Raw genomic sequence first — 23,045 nt, 5'->3', positions numbered from 1 at the left:
CTGTTCAACTGTGGCCAATCTCCCATCATTCCTTGATTGTTTGTTGTTGATTAGTTTGTTTTTAATCCCTCCACCCAATCCTTGAGCCTAATTGCGTAAATAAATATTACTGCGAATGATGAGCCAATGTGGAAGTCAAGCAAACCAATTTTTTTTCAACGCAAAAATATTTTCAATGTGATGTGTTTGTGACTGCTTATACATTTGTATTCGCCTTTCTGTCGATATGCTATGAAAATCCCTGCATCTGATTTTGATAAACAGAAGAATGTCACTATGTTTGTGAAAAGCGGGTGCTAGCCCCTTTATTGACAACCGTTTTTGTTAACCTAAAGAGACTACACTCCCGGGAAGAAAGCATGACATTTGTAATTTACAAAAGTAAAAATAGCCATCTCAAGGTAGGACAGTCTTAAAATAACTCATTTTGATGGTTAAAAAGAGCCCAAAGGGAATCCTTTCATGATTTGTATGTATCAAAGAGACTCGTTGGGATGTAGTTGAGGCTTGGCTCTGACCATCTTCGCATGGGATGGTCCCATCAGGCTTCTGACTATTTCAGTAACCGCGGCTGCCATTGTGGATCAGATCAACCATACAGCAGGGCCATCTGGTAAGACAAACAAAATCACTACATTGACTTTGCTGGAGGGACAATAAATAGATAGAACGTCTTTAAATATTCTACACATTGGGAGTGACTATAATGGTTCAATTTTCAATGTGTACTTTGGGCCTTAAATAGTTTTTGGAAGTAGGTAAGGTGCAAATGAGGGATATATGAAAATAATTCAATAATTTCTGCAAACTGAACCCCATTTCTCTATGTTTTTCTTCACGTTAAAAAAATGTTTAATGCTGATACTTGTTTTAAAGCTGTTTAATTTGGCCCACATTTCTATTTTACTTGTACCGTGTAGACTGGGTCCTTATGGAAAGTACATTCTTCTCAAGATATCCAATTTAAATAATACAAGATGTCTCAATGTCATCTTATCGTGATTATGCTGAATCATACATTTTGAGCAAGACTATCCCTTAGAAGTCATCTGGTTGAATCTCCTTCTTAACTCATGAAAAAAGAGCCCACGCCATGTTGCTGTGAGGACCCGGCTGAAAAGAATACGACGATTTAGTAACATTTGTTTGCAGGGGAACTTTCCAATAAGTCAGAGGCACTACTCAATGCCTTGCGCAGTTTGGCAAGTGTTTACTTACCTAATTATCTCTACCAATTGTCCCCCCGATCATGCAAAATCTGCTGCCTTTCCCAGAGCAGACAAAAGGACATTTAACTGAACGTGAAATGGCAGCACACAGCAGCAACTTGCATTTTCCCGGCCATGGCCGTCAGAGAAACGTGAAGTTAAAAGACAAGTTTCGTTTGCTATCCTCTCATGAAAATGGGAAATAGATGGGAAAGGCTGTTTGTTCTGTTGCCACAGAGAATTCTCCAGAATGAACACACATATTATTATAACCACTCAGCTTATAAAACCCAAGTCATCATGGAAGGTAGTGTCTCCCGTAAATAGTGAGGGCAATCTGCCTTGGCATCTAGCTACCCGTCCTGCCTTGAGGGGTCCATTGAGCACAATGTACATTCCATCGGCCAGAGCCTGCCAGCATAGAATGTCTCTCTAGGGGTTCACTATTACCCTATCTGAATGCTGAGAAGATGCTCATAATTGCTTATTATGACATTAGGCAAGAGAATTTGAGTCCCATTTGATTGTAATGAGTTTGTGGAGTCTCTGCCTTTTGCGGGTCCAATCACATACAGAACTGAACCAAAGGCGTCTATACTGAAACAGAATTACACTTGAACCGTTGTGCATGAGGCTTGGCCCTCCGGCATTTAAAATTGTTTCTATTACTTTCCACAGTGTGCTGATGGGAACAAAAAACAGTATCAATTATAAAATCCTTCAGCAGAGACACCTAAACTTCTTTCCAAGCTGGAATTTATTTCCCCCAGGTTACCCCTGAAATAATTCAAATTTACCATCTCCAGATAAGCCAATTAAATGGTTAAAAAAAAGATAAAATTCTTTAAAATTATGTATGAAGTAAATGGTAGAACCAATCAGTTTTACACATAGCAGAAGACTAAATAAAAGGAAGTAAATCTGTATGTTATGAGCAGGTGTGTACAATGAAAACACCAATTTAGAACAAGGCGAAACACCTCTGTGTTTGTTTGAGTAAGGGAAGTGTTTAAGAAATTGCCAGTAAACAACCTCGATCCTATTTTTACAAGACGGAAAGTCAAAGAAGGCCTATTAAGTTAACACAGAATCGGCTACAATAAGAGGGGCAAAAAGAGTAACACGATCGAATTTGATTTCTAAGTGGAAAAAACTAGGAACCCTTTGAAGTGCTTAGGATTTCATCATTCTGCACTTTGATAAAGCATTGGTGTTTCCCATTTGCTCACAGTAGTATCCAGATGGCTGAAGGAGGAAACAACAATGAATTGGATTCTAATGGAAAGCTCACTGAGACCCCAGGGCTTTCCATTCAAGGCTACAGCTGAAACTGTCTACAACGTGGAAGCCCAGTGGGTAGGTGGCACAGGGCGACAACCAGCGATCTGCACGGGTACCGTCGTGATCCGCAAGTTTGCGGGCAGAAACCGCATTCATTGCTCGCCCAACAGAAGTGGGCTTTTTCTTTTTTTTTTCATCATACATTTCAAAATGCTGTGTGGCTATTCTGAAAATGACACTAAGTTCCCTGAATCTCAAACTGGCTCTGAGTTATATTCAGTAAATATCTGATTGCCATAAAGGAAAGCGGTGAGTTGGGGGGTTCTCTTTTTCAGAGAACTCGAGCAAGTATTTTTAAAAGAACACACCACATGTGTTTCTCCCTCTCTCTCCTCCAAATGCTCCCAGGTCATTTCACTCTCCAGCGGTGTGGCGAGGTGTTAAGAGTACAGTAAGTGAACCAGAAATGGACTAAAGCTCTCACTTTTTATCTGTCACCCATTGAATGGGGGGCCTTCAGCAAACCCTTCAATCTCTTGAGGTGGCTGGACTCACACATGTACGAAGCACCTTGGTTCAGCTTCCGAGTTGGACCACGTCATCAGGCTAGCTTTGGGATGTTCGGGGGAATAAATTGCAAAGACACTTACCTATCATCTCTTTATTTCTCAAAAGAAACTAACAGTGACTTAAGCCAGCCAGCATCTTCTCAGTATCTATTGAGTACCAAGTGTTTGCCAGGCAGGGAGCTGAAATGCTAGAAAGACAGAGATGAGTAAATGAAACTAACATACAGGAGTTTAAACTCTGGCCAGGGAACCCCCCTCACCTTTCTCCCAAGAATTACCTAACGAGCTCTTGTGTAGGCAAAGGGCCTTCTCCACTGACTGGTCATGAACTTGGCAAGCCCACGGACATCTTCACACTTCAGCTTTCTGGCCAGCACAATGGGAATAATCGCAGCATCTAGGTCATACAGTTGCTGTGCAGCTTGAATACTGGAATACAAATAAAATAATGAGTGTCAGGGGCGCCTGGGTGGCTCAGTCGCTTAGCGTCTGCCTTTGGCTCAGGTCTTGATCCTGGGGTCCTGGGCTCGAGTCCTGCATCCGGGTCCTTGCTCAATGGGGAGTCTGCTTCTCTGTCTGCCTGCTGCTCACCCTGCTTGTTCTCTCTCTCTCTCTGACAAATAAATAAGTAAAATCTTAAAAAAAAAAAAAGAGTGTCAGCCTGACAGGCAGTCAGCATTAAATACATGTTAAATATTAATTATTGTTATAATAAGAAAGATAGGAGTGAATTGTTCAAATGATGTAAAGAGGAATACGTAAATCACCCTTTACTGATATAAAGGGATTTATGTATTCTGATGGTGTAAATGGGATAATGAGAATTGTTATGGGCTGAATTGTGCCCCCCTCCCCAGATCACATGTGAAAGCCTTAACGCTCAGTATTTCCGAACAGGACTGCATTTAGAGATAGGACCTTTAAAGAGCTCATCAAGGTCACACGAGGTCTTCTAGATGGGTCCTCATCTGATCTGAGGGAATCTGGACACAACAAAAAGACCACGTGAGGACACAGGGACAAGGTGACCCTCTGCACACCGAAGGGAGGGGCCTCAGGAGAAACCAAGCCTGTCAACACCCTGATCTTGTACTTTCTACCTGTAGAAACTGGGAGAGACTTATGCTCTGTTGTCTGAGCCCCCACTCTGCAGTATTTGGTCACGGCAGCCTGAGCCGACCAAGGCAGAATGACAGTCTGTTAAATAATATAAACACATGTTGACACAACAAGGATTAAAAAGATAGACACATGGCCTCTTCAATATATTAACTCCCGAGTGCATGTACTTTTTCAAGCTCGTGTTTTTCAATAAGAATAATGTGTGCACACAATAAAGAAATATTCAAACCACCGAAGAGGATAAAAAAGTATAAAAAGAAGCTTCCCTTCCTTACTTCTATTGGAAAGGGATCCCCACATCAGGCTCCTCCGCTATGAGCCTGCTTCTTCCTCTCCCACTCCCCCTGCTTGTGTTCCCTCTCTCGCTGGCTGTCTCTATCTCTGTCAAATAAATAAATAAAATCTTTATAAAAAAAATAAATAAAATGTCTTGTTCTGATAGTCTTTCATTATAACTGGGCTTTTGCCTTTTAATTTTACAGATAACTTTGACCTTTTTGGACTAAAGTCCTTTTTGAACAGACATATGAAAAATGATCTTCATTTGTCATTTTCTACATTTACTTTACCGTATATTATTGGTAAAAATATATCCAACATGAATTTTGCACGTTTTTAAGATTTTCAATTCTTTAGATCAATTCTTTACTATCACTAAAACATAAATTATGTGAAAATCTTGATTAAAACCATAATTAGTGGGACGCCTGGGTGGCTCAGTCAGTTAAGCGTCTACCTTTGGCTCAGATCATGATCCCAGAGTCCTGGGATCGAGCCCCATATCAGGCTCCCTGCTCAGTGGGGAATGTGCTTCTCCCTCACCCTCTGCCCCTCCCCCACTTATTCTCTCTCTCTCTCTCTCTCTCTCTGATAAATAAATACTTTTTAAAAAACATAAGTAGTGATTTTGCTAAGATGAATATTACAGAATATATAAGAAGCTATATATTTTGTGTCTTTATTTTCTTAACCATCCTAACATAATCAGACTGTATTAGAATACCCAGACATGCACAATAATATGATTTAGGGTTTTTTTACTATTTTTCTGTTTTCATTCATATATATATATATATATATATTTCTTTCTTTCTTTCTTTCTTTCTTTCTTTCTTTCTTTCTTTCTTTCTTTCTTTCTTTCTTTCTTTCTTTCTTTCTTTCTTTCTTCTTCTAAGTAGGTTAGAACCACTGTGAAACCCAATGTGGGGCCCAACTCATGACCCTGAGATTAAGACCTAAGCTGAGATCAAAGTCGGACACTCAACCAAATGAGCCACCCAGGTGCCCCTGACTTCATTCATGTTAAAAAAAAAAAACCCATAACGTTACATGTTGTGGTGCTATTTTGTCAACAAAAGGCATACATGTCACAAGATATCTTCTGTTCATCAGTTTGTTGAATTGATTTTTACCCTTGTACTGTATTTAGCTATATTAACATGAGATTCCACATGTACTCTTGCCCCAAGCCCTGGTTCCTGAAACATCGGAAGCAAGGGAAGAGCATGGTGAACATGGCACTTGAGAAAGCTCACTGGGCTGCACACAGTAAGACCAGTTAGGAGGCTGAGCTTCCTCTGGGTGAGTAATGTTTCCACCTTGAGCCTGAACTTCTGAGTCAACCTCATTCACTTTGGTCCTTAGCATATCACTGGGGAGGTGAGTTGAGCCCTGCCGTTGTAGGTTTCCGGGCCAGCAAGTTCTTGGCTGCAGGCCTATCCATTTTCAGACCACGCATTTGTTTGTTTGTTTGTTTGTTTGTTTGTTTGTTTTTTAGAGAGAGGGCATGTGCACATGCGAGCAGGAAGGTAGGGTGGAGTGGAGAGGTGATGGGAGGAGGCAGAGGGTGAGGGGGAATCCCAAGCAGTCTGCACGTCCAGCATGGAGGCCATTATGGGGCTTGATCTCACCCCCCTGAGATCATGACTGAGTTGAAATCAAGAGTCGGAGGCTGAACCCACTGAGCCACCCAGGTGCCCCTCAGACCAGGCATTTCTGACAGCTCAGCCACGAGTGTGGCCGGAGAGGCAAAAGCCACCAGGAACCTTGAGGCCTAAGCTCTGGAATTCACCCAGTGTCATTTTTCTGCTGGTGAAAGCAACTCACAGGTTTGGCCCATGTTCCAAGGGTAGGTCGACAGACTCCCTGCTTTCTGGAAGGGTCAAGGAACAGCGTCAAATACATAAGAAGACATACAAAGGATGAGAGATTGTTGGCAAACTACCACAAAGACCTATTTTGTAACATTATCTGAATTTCACAGAAGGTCATATAGCTTCTCGGGGCCCTCGCCTCTTCTAATTGTGTGCCCCCACACAGGTACTCTGAGAGGAACCCGCAGCTGAAACGAAAATAGTCTACGCTAGAGATAGACCCCAAATCTGAAGTGATCACCCATTATTTGTGCGTCCCTTGGCCGAGTTTTAATTTAAAATGTCATGAATTATAAACAGCCAGTACTTGACAAGGAGCCAAAAATAATGTTTTCTGTATTTCTCCCAAGTTTTGCTAGATGTGCCTCAACTGCTAGTTCTTCCTTTGTGCTGCTAGGCCACTCTGTAATCCATCAGTATCCAGATAACACGCTGCACTGGGGTTAGTCTCCTGCTCATCGCTGCGAATCACCAAAGTTTGGCCATATGGGAATCGTTGGTAGGAAAAAAAAAGAAAAAAAAAAAAAACACCAAAAATGTTAAGCAGTGATTTCACTCGTTTATATCTCTGTCCCACACAGGCACACGTAGCTCATTTGATGTGCCCGTTACCAAGAGACTGAACCCCATTATGTCTCAGCTGACACAGCTTTTTTTATGTGGTGGGGTTGGTGGGGGGAGGAGTTGCTTCTCTCCATTAGTTGAGTTGCAAGTTTAAAATGAGAATTCACCCTCTATTAGGGCTACAAGATTTGGGGGAGAAAAATTTAGATAAAATATACTTACACTAAAAAATTATTTGTTTTCGATCTGAAACTCAAATTTAACTAGGCATGGTGTCCCTATCTGGACCCCTACCCTCTATGAGCTTGAAGATAAAAGATTTTTTTTTCTTTTCTTCTTTTTAAATGTTACTTCTCTACTGCCCAAGACTCTCCTGGTTTTAGTCTTGAAATTCCCACATCCGGGGGGGAAAAGGGAACCCTCTAACACTGTTGGTGGGAATATAAGCTTGTAGAGCCACTCTGGAAAACAGTATGGAGTTTCCTCAAGATGTTAAAAATAGAGCTACCTTACGACCCAGTAATTGCACTACTAGGTATTTACCTCAAAGATACAGATGTAGTGAAAAGAAGGGGCATCTGCACCCCAATGTTCATAGCAGCAATGTCCATGATAGCCAATGTCCATGGAAGGAATTGAGATGTCCTTCAACAGATGAATGGATAAAAAAGATGTGGTTCATATATACAATGGAATATTACTCAGCCATCAGAAAGCATGAATACCTACCATGTGCATTGACATGGATGGAACTGGAAGGGATATGCTAAGTCAATAAGTCAAGCAGAGAAAGACAATTATCATATGGTTTCACATATATGTGGAACATAAGGAATAGCGTGGAAGACCACAGGGGAGGACAGGGAAAACTGAATGGGGAGAAATCAGAGAGGGAGACAAACCATGAGGGACTCTGGACTCTGGAACCAAACTGAGGGTTATGGAGGGAGGGGAATGGGATGATGGGGTAACCGGGTGATGGGTATTAAGGAAGGCACGTGATATGATGAGCACTGGGTGTTATACGCAACTAATGAATCGTTGAAGACTACATCAAAAACTAATGATGTCCTATATGCTGGCTAATTGAACATAATAATAAAAAAATAATTTAAAACAAAAGTCCCACATCCAGGGAACCCCACCCCATAGTCCGAGGCAAATGGATGGTCAGTGGCTTGTCATCTATCTGATAAACTCTGACTCTTCAAAGACAATGCCTGAATTTCCACGATTATCATTTTTTGTAACCCTCCCATATTAGCCCCGTGTCAGACACTTAGTACATACCTGGTAAATGCTTCTTGAATGAATGAATGAATGAATGAATGAATGAGTGAATGAGTGAGTGTAAACGGAAGAGAAGGGTCCCTGGAGGGCAGAGCAAAGGCAGGGAAGGGGGGAAGGACATCTCAAGAGCTGAAATCCACTGCCGGTCTTCCACAGAGCAGAGTGATGGGAGCGGTTAGTCAGGGGCACAGAGCAGAGGCTTCAAACTCGCTGTGCCCCTGAATCCTCTAGAAAGCTTTTAAAAAATACCGACACTTGGGCTCCACCAATCGAATGAAGTCTCTAGCCATACAGCCCTGTCATCGTATTTTTTCAAAAGCTCCCCCTGGGGTATTTCTCAAGTGCAGCCAGGGTTCAGAATCAAAACACCCTGCAGTGAAAAGATTCTGGAAAAAAACGAGCCATAAAGAGAAAAGATGCTAAGAGGTGGTGCGATTCCAACACACTTCTCCAATAACCTCACTTGGGTGAGTTTCTTATTTTTATGGTTGTCCCCGCTGCCGCTCTGGACACATAATTATCCTCTCAATGATGCAAGTTCATGACTAATTTCTGGAGAGGAGAAGCGGGCGGTCAGAGGGACGTGGTGGCTGAACGTTCCTGGATCGAATGGGTATGGCGAATCTGTCTTCCAAGAGTTGTTTGGAAAAATAAATAGCGTCCAAGGCCAGGTAGAGAAAATAGTGAACGTTAGCAGTTTTGTTAACATATCCAGGAAATAGACTTGCTACCGGCAGGCTGAATATATGTGTGCCACACATGACCTTCGAAACCATTGATCTTAAAGGTTATAAACAATACCCAACTGACCCATTGGTCTGTGTCCTCGGATTAAGAGATCCTGCCATGGATATACCCCTTTGTACTGCACTGCTGCCGATAAGGAAGACTACTTTAAATATATATATATTGAACCAGGTTATATGTGATCATTAATCACAGACTCTCCCCAGGACTGCCGTCATAAATACTGCATCTGCATAAAATTCCCTGCTGAAATTGCCTTGCTGTCTCTTCAACCTCTATGACAAAGCAGACACACTTGGAGGAAAGAGGAATTGAAAAGGCACCGAGAAAGGAACAAAGAACAGGAAATGTGCTGCCTTCTACGTTGTATTTTAAATTATTAAATTTTTAAAAAAGAATATCATTTTTTAAGATTACTTTAGATGGTATTCAAAATTACTCAAAATTACATTTAAACATGCTAGCCCTTTGCTTCAGAGCAAAGCACGATGGTAAACATGATGTTTTACCTTAATCTTTTATATTTTTGGTATTTATTACCAAGTATGTCTTCTTCATGGGGCAATTCCTTATTTCGTGGTGCCAGAGACTTACACAAAATGACGAATACAAAATTAAGTACGGAGCCCGGGGAGCGATCCTGAAGTGGAGACTTCAGTAATATCTCGGTAAATTTGCTCTGGACCGCCCAGCTTCATATTCGGGGATGTAAATGATACTTCTTTCCTCCTGGTTGTTGTTTTTAAAAATGACGTCAAATCATATAGGCATACAAATTCCAATAACACAGAGTTGCACAAACGAAAATGGAAAGGCTTTTTTTCCCTGCCCCTCAGGTCAGTCACTCTCCAAAGGTTACTGCTTTCAGCATTTAATACGTGAGATGTACCCATTTCTAAGAAGTGCTTTCAAATAGCTAGCTCTTTAAGGTTTATTTTCTCTCCAGGCTCTCACATAAATGTATGTTTTCTCAAGTGCTCAGATAAGTACATATATGCTGTCAGCTTTTGATTATCAAAGACTGCTTGTTTCAATATGTGGGTGCTCAGGTCGTTCCCTTCTCTTATCTTCTCCTTCAAGTGCGCACTTGATTTGGGGAAAATAGGTCTGTTACTACCAGTAACCAATGGGAACATGAACAACTCAGGAGTCATACCTTGGTTTGAATCCCTGCTCTGCAATTTAATAATTATATGACTTAATTATTAACACTATGTAACTATTTCGAATTCTATGGAAGAGTTTTGAGGTTCAAGATCAAGATAATGATGATAATTGGCTAATGGGGTTGTTGCAAAGATTAAATAAGATAGTCCTCGCAACCAGCTCAGCACCGTCCTGGAATATCACATACGCAAAATATGAAAAAAATATCACATCAACTTCAAGTTCATCGTTTTCTTTACTGGCATCACTTTCATTATCAGTGGTGGCTACAGAAAGGGGGGTTATAAGAAATTAAATATAATTTTCACTGCTTATTCGTAACTTGGTAGATTTTTTTGGTGGAAGAGGGTGAAATTATGGACTATGGTGAAATGTGGGGTGCCCTGTGGAAAACGGTGTTCCAAGTAACCTCCACGTACACCAACGTGTATGCTGTCCCAGGGGTCACAGAGCAGAGAGGCTCAGAGACCAAATTATCACCCAGCTCGTTACATCAACGTAAAGCATAGAGAGGGAGCAAAGAGAAGTATTGGGGTGTTCATCATCGTGTGGTGGTGTGCAAGTGGGACAGAGGGACCTGAACCTGAACCGTGGGCGTGCAATGTCCATACGCCTGTCTCTCTACGACATCAGCCTGCCCTGTGGATGTTGCCATGGCAAGGAGCAGAGCAGGCCTCTGAGCCAGGGGGTTCAGCAGATGGGAGGCGCCCGGAGCCAACACACACGTGCACTTTCCAAAAGACACAGGGCAAGTCCATCTGGCCAGTCGCTATAACTTGCCAATTAGCCCGACGAGCAACTATGATTTATCTGCCTCTCTCAGGCAGGGGACACACGGAGCCAGGATGAGTGTCCACCCATGGGTGGATGATTTAAGCCTGGTGAATACAGACTGCCTCCTCGGCCCTTCATCCCTTCTCATCCATCTTTAGCACCTCTGGCTCTACTCACCTCGCCTCTGCCCAACGTGTGTCCCAAAGTATTTTCTCCTCTACCTCATTTACCTATCCGCTTTTTAGTTTTAGTTTTCCACAGAAGAGTGGAATCTTCTGACGTCACAGAGACAACACTCTTTAGACAGGATTTATACTCCTTGTGGTAGAGTGGAGTTGAAATAAGTCTGCTCTCAAGCCAGGTCACCAGGATGCACATTCCAGCCCACCACATACTGGCTGGTAAACATGGGTAAGTTAATCTTCCTGCACCCCAGTTTCCTTCTCTGCAAAATGGGGGTGATGATGACTCCAACGGTAGCTACCTGATAAGCCTGTTGTGTTGCTTAAACGCATTATAAGCTTCAGAGTTCAGAACACTGCCTGGTACTTAGGAAGGACTCAATATGTATCAGCTCATATGATTTTTAGCCCTTTGGACAGTGTGCTCTTGGCTGGAAGCCTGACCTAGGGGATTGGCAGGAGAGGTCAATGTGTTTATGGCCGGAGAAAGCAAGTCTTTCCATTGGCAGAGTGCCTGCAACTTACAAAGAACATCAAAGTAAATGATCGTTTTAAGACTTGAAAACAACTCTGTTAAGCAGGTAACATGACCCCCATTTCATCGATCGTGAATCTCAAATTCAGGGTATGAAATGGCTGACTCACAGGCACACATTTATTAGGTCATGACCGGAACCCAGACCTTCTGACTGTGCGGCCGGAACGCTCTCCTGCTTGAAGATGAAAGACCTCACCTCCCACCACCTCCTTCCACCACACGCTTAGACTAAAGTATGAAAACTCTCCCTATGGTCAAAGGGAAGGTTTGAAAATGGCTTCTCCTCAACGGCTAGTGATTAAGTCACACCATCGTATAAATGGCCTGTAACCGATCAGCTCTGATTGTGTCCTGGGGTGAAGTATTCATGGTTGAGACAGTTGGGGAGGTTAGAAGATGTGTCGAGGACGGATCCCAGAAAAGGCGGGCTGGTTTCACCATCTGGCCTAGGATTGCTAAAAATGAGTTTCTGTACGACACGTATAAATCTGTCTCAGTAAAATCTATGGTACCATGTGCTGTCATATTTAGTACATCATTGTAATTCAATCTCTCTATTCAAAAACTCGTCTAACAATGTAAACAAAATACAGACACAAAGGAGAAAATATTTACATATCTCATGAAAATATCTGCACAAATATAAGTGTAGGCCTGGGGAAAACCTCCAGAGTTCACCTGGTCTCTCCTCTTGCTCTCTGTGGAGGAACTGTATTGAGCCAAGTGCATTCAGCGGGCAAAATACATTAATATAAAGAAATGCCAAGAGGTCAAAGAAAACCATGTGACAGGAAATAAAATGACTATTGACAGAGGACAGAATCCTATTGCCACACACACGCGTATCTGCAAACACATGCACATACACTCATGCACACACCCAACACACACATGGCACAGACATACACACAAACACGTGCACATACAAACACATGCACATACCCCAATGCACACACATACACAAACACACACGTGCACACATACACACATGTACGCCAACACAGACACACATATCTTCAAACATGTGCACACACATGCACACACACCCAACACACGCATGCACACACACATACACAAACGTGTACATACAAACACACACATACCCCAATGCACACACATACACAAACACACACATGCACACACACAAACACACATGTACTCCAACATGCACATGCACACACACACATGTGCATATCAGCACACACACATATACACAAACACATGCACATACAAACACACGTACACACCCCAAAGCACGCACACACACACATACACACACAGCAAAGTGAAATTAAACTAGCTGTCAAACCATGCTTCTGCTCTCTCACATTTAGCCAGCCTGGGAGGTGGCACCATATCCGAAAGATCTTCTTTTCTTACAGAGAGCACTCTTTCAAATGCCCTGGTGAATTCAAGGATTATGTATTTTCAAATTTCAAGTGGTGGAAAGTACTCTGACAGACGACGCCCCCCATCAACCGGGCTCCTGGGTCAGCCCGGCCCCAGTCATAATCAACTCTTTGTATAAAGAGGCGAGATGGGATTTCTTCTCAGAAATCTTAAGGTCTTCACAGTTCTATTAAATGGGAAGAAAATGGATACTTTGCAATTTGCAAAAAGAAGTATCACTGCACATAAATACCCCCAAGGGTGCTGTGGGGAGCAGCCAGCGTCCCCGGGGGCCTCCCTTGTGAGAAAGGGGTCCAGGGAGGCCAGGACCTACTGAGGGTGGCAGGGGCCTATGCCTGGGTTTTGGATGGCATAAGAATTTAGAAATCTCATTATCAGTATCCAGAAACTACCTGGCCTTCAAATATCATTCAATGTTCTTCTCTTCTCCTAAGTAACCCTCAAGTCTCATGCTCTGTTCCCTCAACACAGGTGAACCTCTCACCTAAAATAATCATGATTTATTTTGTAGTACTATGTGGTACAGCACTACGTACACGTAGCAGCAAGGATTCCGTCAGAAAAGCAGAGCCAGTGGATATATAGGAGAGATTTACTGTGAGGAAGTGGTTTATGCCCCTGCAGGGGGGCTGGCTGGGCAGGTCTGATACCCCCAGGGCCTGTGGTTGGGAAGCCAAGTGGACACATCAAAAAGACCATCACAGTCTATAGATGTGTGGGGCACTACTCTAAGGATCTCATCTAGTCCCTCATTTATGTATCTCACAAAAACCCGAGGAGGAAACCGAGGTACAGAGTGATGGAGTGAATTGTTCAAGATGGTATAACAAACACTGCCCCAGCATTTGAGGCCAGGTGATCTCGTTCCAGAGACGACGCTTAAACCATGACTTTGCTGTCTTTAGATTTAAGCTTCCCAGACCCTTTAAAAAACATTTTCTAGAATGTTGTGTTGTCAAGGGACCATTGCTTTTCCTATCAAAATTACTCTTACCATACTCCAGAATACACTCGGACTCCTTTGTTTACAACGTTACCATTCTTTAACGCAAGGATGTTTCTGCCGCTAGGGTCCGGCTTACCCTCACAATTAGTAACAGTAGATATATATTATCTAGTAACATAGTATCTAGTAACAGTAGATACATATTAAATTACTAAGTAATTTTGTTTAATACTTAGCAGCGCAATCCATTTTATAATCCATTTTATAGATGGAACAGCAAAGGCTCAGTTAATTCAAAGGTCTTCCTAAGCTGACACACCTAGTGACAGCTAGAAATGTTTCCTTATGTGTTTAAGTCAGATCAAATTTCTACAAGCCACATCAAATTTCTGTTTGCTGCTTGGAGATGGGAGCAGACAACAAAAACAAATCTGGAAAGAAAAAAAAAAAGAGTGAAGTAAGATGCAAGTTCATAAATAGACTGGAAATATTTGGGAAATTAATCATTTCATATAGGATTTTTTTTCCCCCGAGTAACTGCCGAGGAGAAGAAAAAAAAAAATCTTTCATTTGTGTCAAACTCAGTGGTGGTGTGACGGCCACACTTGGCGTGTTTTTCCAAGCTGTCAAGGGCATGAGGAGCTGCGCTGTACTTGCCCGTCCTGCTGACCTTCACAAGCCCATAAGGAAAAGACTGGAGAGGGCAGGTGTGAGGGCTCCTGAATACGTTTACCAACCAGAGGGAACTGCTTCTACAATCCTGCCAAGTTGACTTCTGTTAAAAATCCCAGCAACATCCCAGCTGTCCTGACCCTGGGGTGCACACACAACCAAGGAGGCTTGTTTGCAAGATGTCACCCCCCCAACCTGTCACTTAGAAGACTTGTCACCTTCTCCATCCCCCATTGAATCCTCACTGAGGAACATTTCATTCTCCAGATTGCTGCTTCAGGAGATAGAAAAATAAAATAAAACAGCCGCAGGGAAGGTACAGGTTTATAACTTATAAAATTCCTACCAGTCAATTGCCTCTTGCTTGCTTGCTTTTTTCTTCTTTCTTTCGAAATTATTTCACATTATTAAATATTTTAAATGCACAAAGTAGTGGCTATCTAGGTACCTACCCCTGAGACTAAACAGATGTTGACAAGTTTTAGCTTATTTGCTTTAGATCATTTAAAAGATAGAAAACATTACTGTATTAGCACATACCTCACTCCCTACCTCTTCCTATCTCTTGTTCCCTAGACCATTATCTTGACATTGCTGCACATCTCTCCCATTTACATCTCTGTGCTCATAACATGTGTCTTTCAGTCCGTCAATCCATCTATCCATCCCTCATCTACATACCCAGATGATTCTGAGTCTTTAACATTACAAACATTTGACGTCTTCTATGTATCTTTTTGTAATTAATTTCTCTTCCTTAATGCTATGTTTTTAAGATTTGCATATGATGGTCGTTATAATGTAGTTCAATTATTCTCTTTTGTTTGTTGGATTTTTTGTGCACTTAGAAACAGCAATGCAATAACCCTCACTTCACGACTTCCTGTGAGGCCGTGTTGGAGTTTCAAGAGGGAGAATATCCAGTAGTAGAATGATTGAGTCATTTGGTATGTGTATCTTGCTTTTTTTTTTTTTAAGATAGCCACATTGCTTTCTAAAATGGTGGTACTGATTTATGTCCCTACAGGGATGTGTGGGCAGTGTTGCCATGAATAGCAGAATCATAGGAGACACCACTCCTTATAAAGGAAGCGATGATTGGCACCCTCAGAAGTGAAGCAAATTTGCAGTCCTTTGTATAGGAACTCTTTACTCCTGCTGTCCTCACCAGGACATGTTGTTACCACATGCAATATCTGCTTTGCCAATTTATAACAATTGCCATCGTTTTTCGTATGTTTGTTTACATTTCCTTAATCAGCGGAAAAGTTGAGTATCTTCTCATATGTTCATTTGGTAATTTTGACTTCCTCTATCATGAATTGCTTTTTTTTTTTTCCTCTCTCTATTGGGTTCTCTTTCTTTCTATTTATAGGATTTACTTACCAGTTCAGGGTACTAAGCCCCTGTTATCTATTTCTATGCACGGCAATATTTATTCCCTTTTGTGCTTTGCTTCATGTACCTTTTGCCTAATAGAAATTTTAAATTCTAATGTAATCAGACATATCAATCTTTACTTTTACGTGTTGTGCTGTTGATGTTTCCATAAGAAATCTATCCCAACTCAGATATAATAAAGGATTTAGGTTTTTTTTTTTTTTTTTTTTTTACTGTTTTTGTAACTGTGTTTATAGTTTTGTTCTTCATACTTGGTCATTGATCTTCATTAATGAATAGTATATGAAAGAGACTTCACTTTATCTTTTTCCATATGCATAAGCAGTGGGTCTAACACTGTTTATTGAATAGTCTCTTTTTCCAATACTAGATAACTAGATAATACTACTTGAGTTTCTATGTTCTCTTTCTACCTTTTCTATTCTGTTCCATTAATATTTCTTCTATTCCTGAACTATGGCTATAACGATTATAGCTTTCCAATAACTCTTTTTTTTTTAAGATCTATTTACTCATTTTAGAGATGGCGAAGGGGCAGAGGGAGAGGGAGAGAATCCCAGGCAGACTCTGTGCTGACCATGGAGCCCAACGCAGAGCTCGATCCCATGACCCCGGGGTCACCACCCAAGCTGAAACCAAGAGTTGGCTGCTCAACCAACTGAGCCACCCAGATGCGCCACTTCTTTTTTAATTGAGATACGATTGACATATAACACGATATTAGTCTTAGGTGTACTGCATAATAATTTGAGGCATGTATTGTTGAATGCTCAGCACAAAAATCTAGTTATTATAGACCTCATAGTATATGTGATAACTCTTTATATTTTCCGTTTGAAATTTTCAATAAATTGAGTTCCATGAAGAAGCTCATTAGTAATCTAATAGAAATGACATTGAATAATGGGTTAATTGTAGACAAATTCCCTTCTTTACAATGATGTTGGAACTTCCCCTTTTCAAACACAGTATATCCTCTATTATTCAGGCTTTCCCTTGCAAGCATCATTAAAGGTTGTAATTTTTGTCATGAACTTATATCTATCGTTGGGTTTATTTCTGTATGCTTGTAATTTTTTTCTATTTAAAAGTTACATTTTAACTGTTTAGTTTCAAATAATCACAGATTCACAGGATGTTGCAAAAACAGTACAGAGGGGGTCCCAGGTACCCACCACGTTGCCTCAATAGTACTTTCTTCCATAACTATAGTATGATATCAAAGCCAGGAGAGGGACTTGGGTTCAATCTGCAGATCTTATTCAGATTTCACCACTGTACATGAACTTGTGTGTGTGTGTGTGTGTGTGTGTATGCATGTGTGCACCTCTGAGCAACTTTATCACATGTGTAGACTCGTGTAAAAGCCACCACAGTCAAGATACAGACTGCTCAATTACTGCAAAGATCCATTCCTCTATCCCTTTATAGTGATACACTGTCCTCCCACCCTAACGACTGACCATCACTACTCTATTCTCTGTATAATTTTGTCATTTTGAGAGTAATATAAAAATAAAATTCTTTTTAATATAGGTAATCATTTTGAGATTGGCCTTTTTGCACCCAGAATAAGTCCCTTGAAATCTATGTAAATTTTCATGCGTATCAATATTTTATTCTTTCTTTTTTTATTGCTAAGTAGTATTCCAATGCAAGAGTGAACCTCAGTTTACTTAACCATTCATCCCCTGAAGGACCTTCATGCTGTTCCAGTTTGGGGTTATTATGAATGAAGCCACTGTGAACATTTGTGTACAGGTTTTTACGTGAACATATTTAATCCATTCTCAGGAGTGCACTTGCTACGTCACATGTTAGTTACAGATATAGTTTTGTAAGAAACCTTTATAGGCTTTCCAGTGATGATACCATTTTACATTCCCACCAGCAATTCATGAGAGATCCAATTTCTCCACATCCTTACCAGTTTTGCTGTTTTCATTTTTTTTTTAATCGTAGCTATTCTGATGAGTGTGTTGTGATCTTTCATTGTGGTTTTAATTTGTATTTCTCTAATGGCTAATGATGAGTATCTTTTTTTGTGCTCGGTTGCCAACTGTACATCTTCTTAAGTGAAATAGTCTGCCCAATATTTTATGTGTCTTCTAATTAGATCATTTGTTTTACTGTTCAGTTTTGAGAGTTTTTAATATATTCTAGACATTCCTCATTTGTCAGATGTGTGCTTTGCAACATCTTCCTCCACTCTGTAGCCTGTCTTTCCATCCTCTTTATGGGGTCATTCACAATGCGAATGTTTTTGTTTTGTTTTCCAATTTCTTTTATTTTCTAGAGATTTTATTTTTAAGTCATCCCTACACACAATGTGGGGCTCAAATTCATGACCCCAAGATCAAGAGTCATATGGCCTACAAACTGAATCAGCCGGGCATCCCATATTTTTCCATTCCAACAAAATCCAATTTACCAGTTTTTCCTTTCCTGGAGTCAAACAAATCTCCACCGGTTCTAGTTCTCAAAGATTTTCTCCTCTTTTTTTTCTAGAAGTTTTATGGTTTTACATGTTAAATTTAAGCATGTGGTCCATTTAGACTTAATTTTGTACAAGGTATGATGTGAAGTTTAATCTAAAGCTTTTTTTTTTTTCTTCTGGATATCCGGTTGTTCTTGTACCATTTGTTGAAAAAGCTCTCTTTCCTCCATTGACTATCTTTCACAATTTTGTCAAAAATCAGCTTAGTACATTTTTTTGTGGGTCTGTTTTGGGGTTCTGTAGTTTGTTCCATCGATACATGGGTCTATCCCTCTGTTGATACTATACTGTCTCGCTGTTGTAGCTGAAGAGGAAGACTTAACATTGGATGGAGGGATCCTTCCCACTTTATCCTTCTTTCCAAAATAATTTTAGCTCTCTCAGCCCTGTCTTTCCATATAAAGTTTAAGAATAAGCTTGTCTACGTCCACAACAACCTTGTAGGAATATTGATAGGAATTATGTTCAATCTATAAATCATGCTGGGGAGAACTGACATCTTTACTATGTCGAGTCTTCCAGTCCGTAAACACGGGATGTCTCTCCATTTATTTAGGTTTTCTTTGATTTCTTTCATATCCTTTTTCTTTCCTGACAGACTGAATGTACCCACATTGGCTATTTTTATCTGAATCTTCTTGACTGAGAGATATTGAGCACCCACATTCTTCAGTCTAAACTACAGGCAAGCAGCATACTTAAGGTGAAAGGAGAGGGGCCAAAACAGAGTCACAGAAACAGTATCGATTTCCAGGAAGGTAGCAGGAACTCATACTTATTTAGATCGCCATCTTGGGCAAGTTACATAATCTTTATTTCCTTGATTTCCTCCTTTGTGATGGGGAGGCGATAGTAGAGTTCCCCATCAAGGATATTTGTGAAGATTAAATGAGAGGATACCTTTAATATTTAAAGCAGAGCTTGGTGCACCCAAACACTAGATTTCATGATTTATTTATTCACTTATGATTTTAGCTACCATTGTTATTATTCGCCAACCACTTTACATAGATTACATCACAACAATACTGTGTGGTAAACCACATTATCACCACTGAGAAAAATGAGATCTGGACATGGAAACACAAAATGGCAGAATGAGTCTGACCTGTTTGGCTTTAAAGCCCATTATTTCCCCCACCAACATTCTCAGCCCCAGTTTTTTAACCTATCCTTTGAAGAGTCATGACTTACTCTTGGTGGCCTCTAAAGTCTTTCAGATATCCAAACCAGGAGAGGAGAATGGGAAGGTCTTTAAAGAAAAAACACCTTTCTTTCTCTGTGACATGCAAAACAGCGAAGAATAGGAAATCCTTCTCTTAAGCTTAGGCTCACTCATGTGTCTCCAAAGGAATTTTAAGGCTCTTTCCCCTTGTTTGGTTCTTTAAAATAGTTTATTACTACTCTCAGCATAATTTCCCCGCCATTCACCATGGAAGTTGTAATGACTTTTATTGTAAGCATTAAATCGCTTGTCACTTGAAGACAGATGGAAGGACACTAAGAAATGAAGAAGAGAGCCTTGTCTGAAAGGGAGAGTGCATATGTAAGAAGGGGGAAGAAAGTATGACTTTTTAAAAATTAAAGATAATTCATATTTTACATTAGGAAGATTTCCATTTGAGCCAGATGTACCTTGCGTTCTCCCTCATCCTGAAGGTGCTGAATCAGGTACACCTTAAGCCCCCAAACTAGGGAAGAGCCTAGCTCTTGAGTTTCTGAAAGCTTTCCTAGAAGCTGGTCCAAAGTATGCATTAAGCCATGCCAGGAATGAAGTATCACAGCTTATGGATTTCTGTCCCCACTCTCTTCTCATACCCTGAGATGGTGGACACTTGCTGACAGCCTCCCGTTTTGTGGATCTTTCTCTGAAGTCTGCTACTTGGTTAATTCTGAACTGGGGAGATGCAGACATGTGGGCAGCAAAAACTAATCCGGGAGCCGTATGAGGATGTTCAGTCAGAATAGGGGTGAGAACACAGAGGGTATGCAGGCAGGAGGAGACGTAGTAGGTATTAGTTCAGTGGGCACCACACCAGCCACATGCAGTGACTTAACAAAAGAGGAGTGGATTAGTTACTCATATTTAGTCCAAAATAAGTCTTACTGAATAGCAGATCGCCTTGCACATGGCTATGTCTACTTGGCACTGTCTACTGTGTGGGCCCACCCTCTTCAGGTCCTTAGAGTCCTCTGAATTTCAGCAAACACCTGAGGAAAAAGGAGGGAGATTTCTTGGACACTCACCAGTTCCCTTCACACCCTCTTAGTACAGGTTAGTCCCATGGCAACACCTAACTGCTGAGGAAACCGATGAATGAGAGCTGTCATGTATCCAGGAAAAAGAGAAAGGCACTTGGGTATTTACCCCCATCATCCCTGCACAGTGAGCTCATAGAGAACCTAGTCTCAGACAGTCTTGTCCGGAAGGCAGACCAAATGCTTGGCAGTTACACAGACCTGTTCTCTAGGACTCCCGGAGGACAGAATTCCATCAAGTCAGTGTAAGGAAGGTGACATTGCTATTCACAGAAGAACTCAACTCAGGGCGAGGTGTTTTATTAAAGTGTCCCTGCTTTTCATATCTGTGAGGCACTTTCTAGGCTCAGATTGCACAGTGTTCATTCTGAGCATCTTGGCATGTTGGCTTCTCGTCATTCTTGTCTCCATTTAAATGCAATGACCACAGAGTCTGCTCTCTCATTCCCCTTTCTACAAGTTTTCCTTTTACCACCAGTCAAATTCTAAGCATTACCCTGTTTGACTTCCTTCATCGAAGTTGTCTGGATATGAAATTATTGTACCAGTGACGTATTTATTTTCTGTCTTTCCCATGGGGATATAATCTCCAAGACAGCATGGGCTCTCCCTGTTTCATACACTGGCAATGGCATTTCCTCAATAAATGATGGTTAGATGAATTAATAAAATACCTCCTTCTACTTATAAAATTACGGAAATTCCATTTCATTTTCCATGAATATATAAGAAAACAGAGAGCTACAAATATAGGCATTCCCATACCTAAGAAATGCCAGTGGTATATTAATTTATCAGTACTTTTTTTTTTAAGATTTTATTTATTTATTTGACAGAGAGAGAGACAGCCAGTGAGAGAGGGAACACAAGCAGGGAGAGTGGGAGAGGAAGAAGCAGGCTCCCAGCAGAGGAGCCTGATGTGGGGCTCGATCCCAGAACTCTGGGATCACGCCCTGAGCCAAAGATAGACACCTAACGACTGAGCCACCCAGGTGCCCAATTCATCAGTACTTCTAAAAATGTTTTCTATTTAACTGTGTCACTATGAATTCATTTCATTATAAAGCAATTCAGAGAGATTCCTTTTGAGTTCTCTGTGTCTAATACATCCACTTGAGGTATGAAAAGGCCTAAGTACAACACAAATAATTGAACATATCCAAAAAGTTATACTATGGCTAATACAGGGCAACTACAGTAAAGTTAAAAAGAAAAGGAAATGAAATAAACAGTATTTTTCCCTTCAGAATTAATTCGGTAACAAATAACTAAGCATGTCACTACCCATTCTATTGATCCAAAATCTGTAATATCACACTCTTCATTGCAAGGCCAATGTAGCATTTTTACCAGAAAAATTAAATGAAGGTATAAAGGTGGCAGTCAAGAAATACAATTAACAGTAAAAATTTTAAATCTGAATATTTGGGAGATCATTATGTATCTATCTAACTTAAGAAACAAAGAGATTTTATTGATGGATTTGTAGACAGGTTTTTTGTAACTGGAAAAAATAAAAAGCAAACCTCTAGCCTATTCAGTCTAGAACTAGGCTAGCCCATTGCTTTTCTGTGAAACATAATCTAAGGTTATAGCATCTCCTCGTTCTTTAAGATCCAGGCACCTAAAAATGTGTATTTCATCTAATGAACAGAGAAACTGTGTAAATAAATAACTTCTTATATTTGCATCCAATACAACATCTCTCTCTCTCTCTCTCTCTCTCTCTCAGAATACTTGTGAATTCAGGAAGTGCCTACCACAGCTTTTATACTGTCACTTTACCTATTTCATGTTTCTGCTGTTCCAGGCTTGCTAATCAGCCCAAACAGTATTGGCAGGTGCCTCCATATTCTGCAGCACGTGCAGTAAATCTCGGATGGTAGTGCCTTTATGCTTGTGTGGCTTCCATTTTATCAGCTCAAATAACTGAGTTCCAGAGGAGTAATGAATGAGGTGTCTCTCTGGCTTTGCATCCACAAACTTGAGTCCTACCAATTCCACAGACACCAAAGGCAGCACGTTCTCCTGGCTCACCATCGGCTTCCCCTCCCGGTGGGATGTCTCAGCAGCACCACTACAGCCCTACTTTTCAAAGCCAAACACTGAATTCAGGTCCCACTCTTCTGCCAACTCAATGCCTCATTGTGTAGGTAAATGAGTGGTGGGCAGGACTGTTAAAGTTTGTGTAAGGATTTAGTGAAGACTTAAAAAAAAAAAACCCAAATGTTTGGGTATTCATACATTGCTTATCTACTTCCTTTG

At 40.9% G+C, this 23,045-nt stretch overlaps 1 long non-coding RNA gene across 1 annotated transcript in view; it reads right to left on the bottom strand.

Moving 5' to 3' along the window:
• Positions 1-279: 279 nt before the first annotated feature.
• LOC113264525 (uncharacterized) overlaps positions 280-23,045 on the bottom strand; it is a 99,465-nt gene continuing 76,699 nt past the window's right edge. Inside the window, exons 10-12 of the long non-coding RNA XR_008956642.1 lie at positions 3,337-3,487; positions 3,140-3,246; positions 280-610 (exon numbers count right to left, since the gene is read on the bottom strand). This is a non-coding gene — a long non-coding RNA (uncharacterized LOC113264525). The remainder of the gene's footprint in view (positions 611-3,139; positions 3,247-3,336; positions 3,488-23,045) is intronic.

This window comes from Ursus arctos, unplaced genomic scaffold, assembly GCF_023065955.2.
Source record: "Ursus arctos isolate Adak ecotype North America unplaced genomic scaffold, UrsArc2.0 scaffold_31, whole genome shotgun sequence".
Classification (NCBI taxonomy): domain Eukaryota; kingdom Metazoa; phylum Chordata; class Mammalia; order Carnivora; family Ursidae; genus Ursus; species Ursus arctos.
This window is presented reverse-complemented; position numbering and strand designations above follow the sequence as displayed.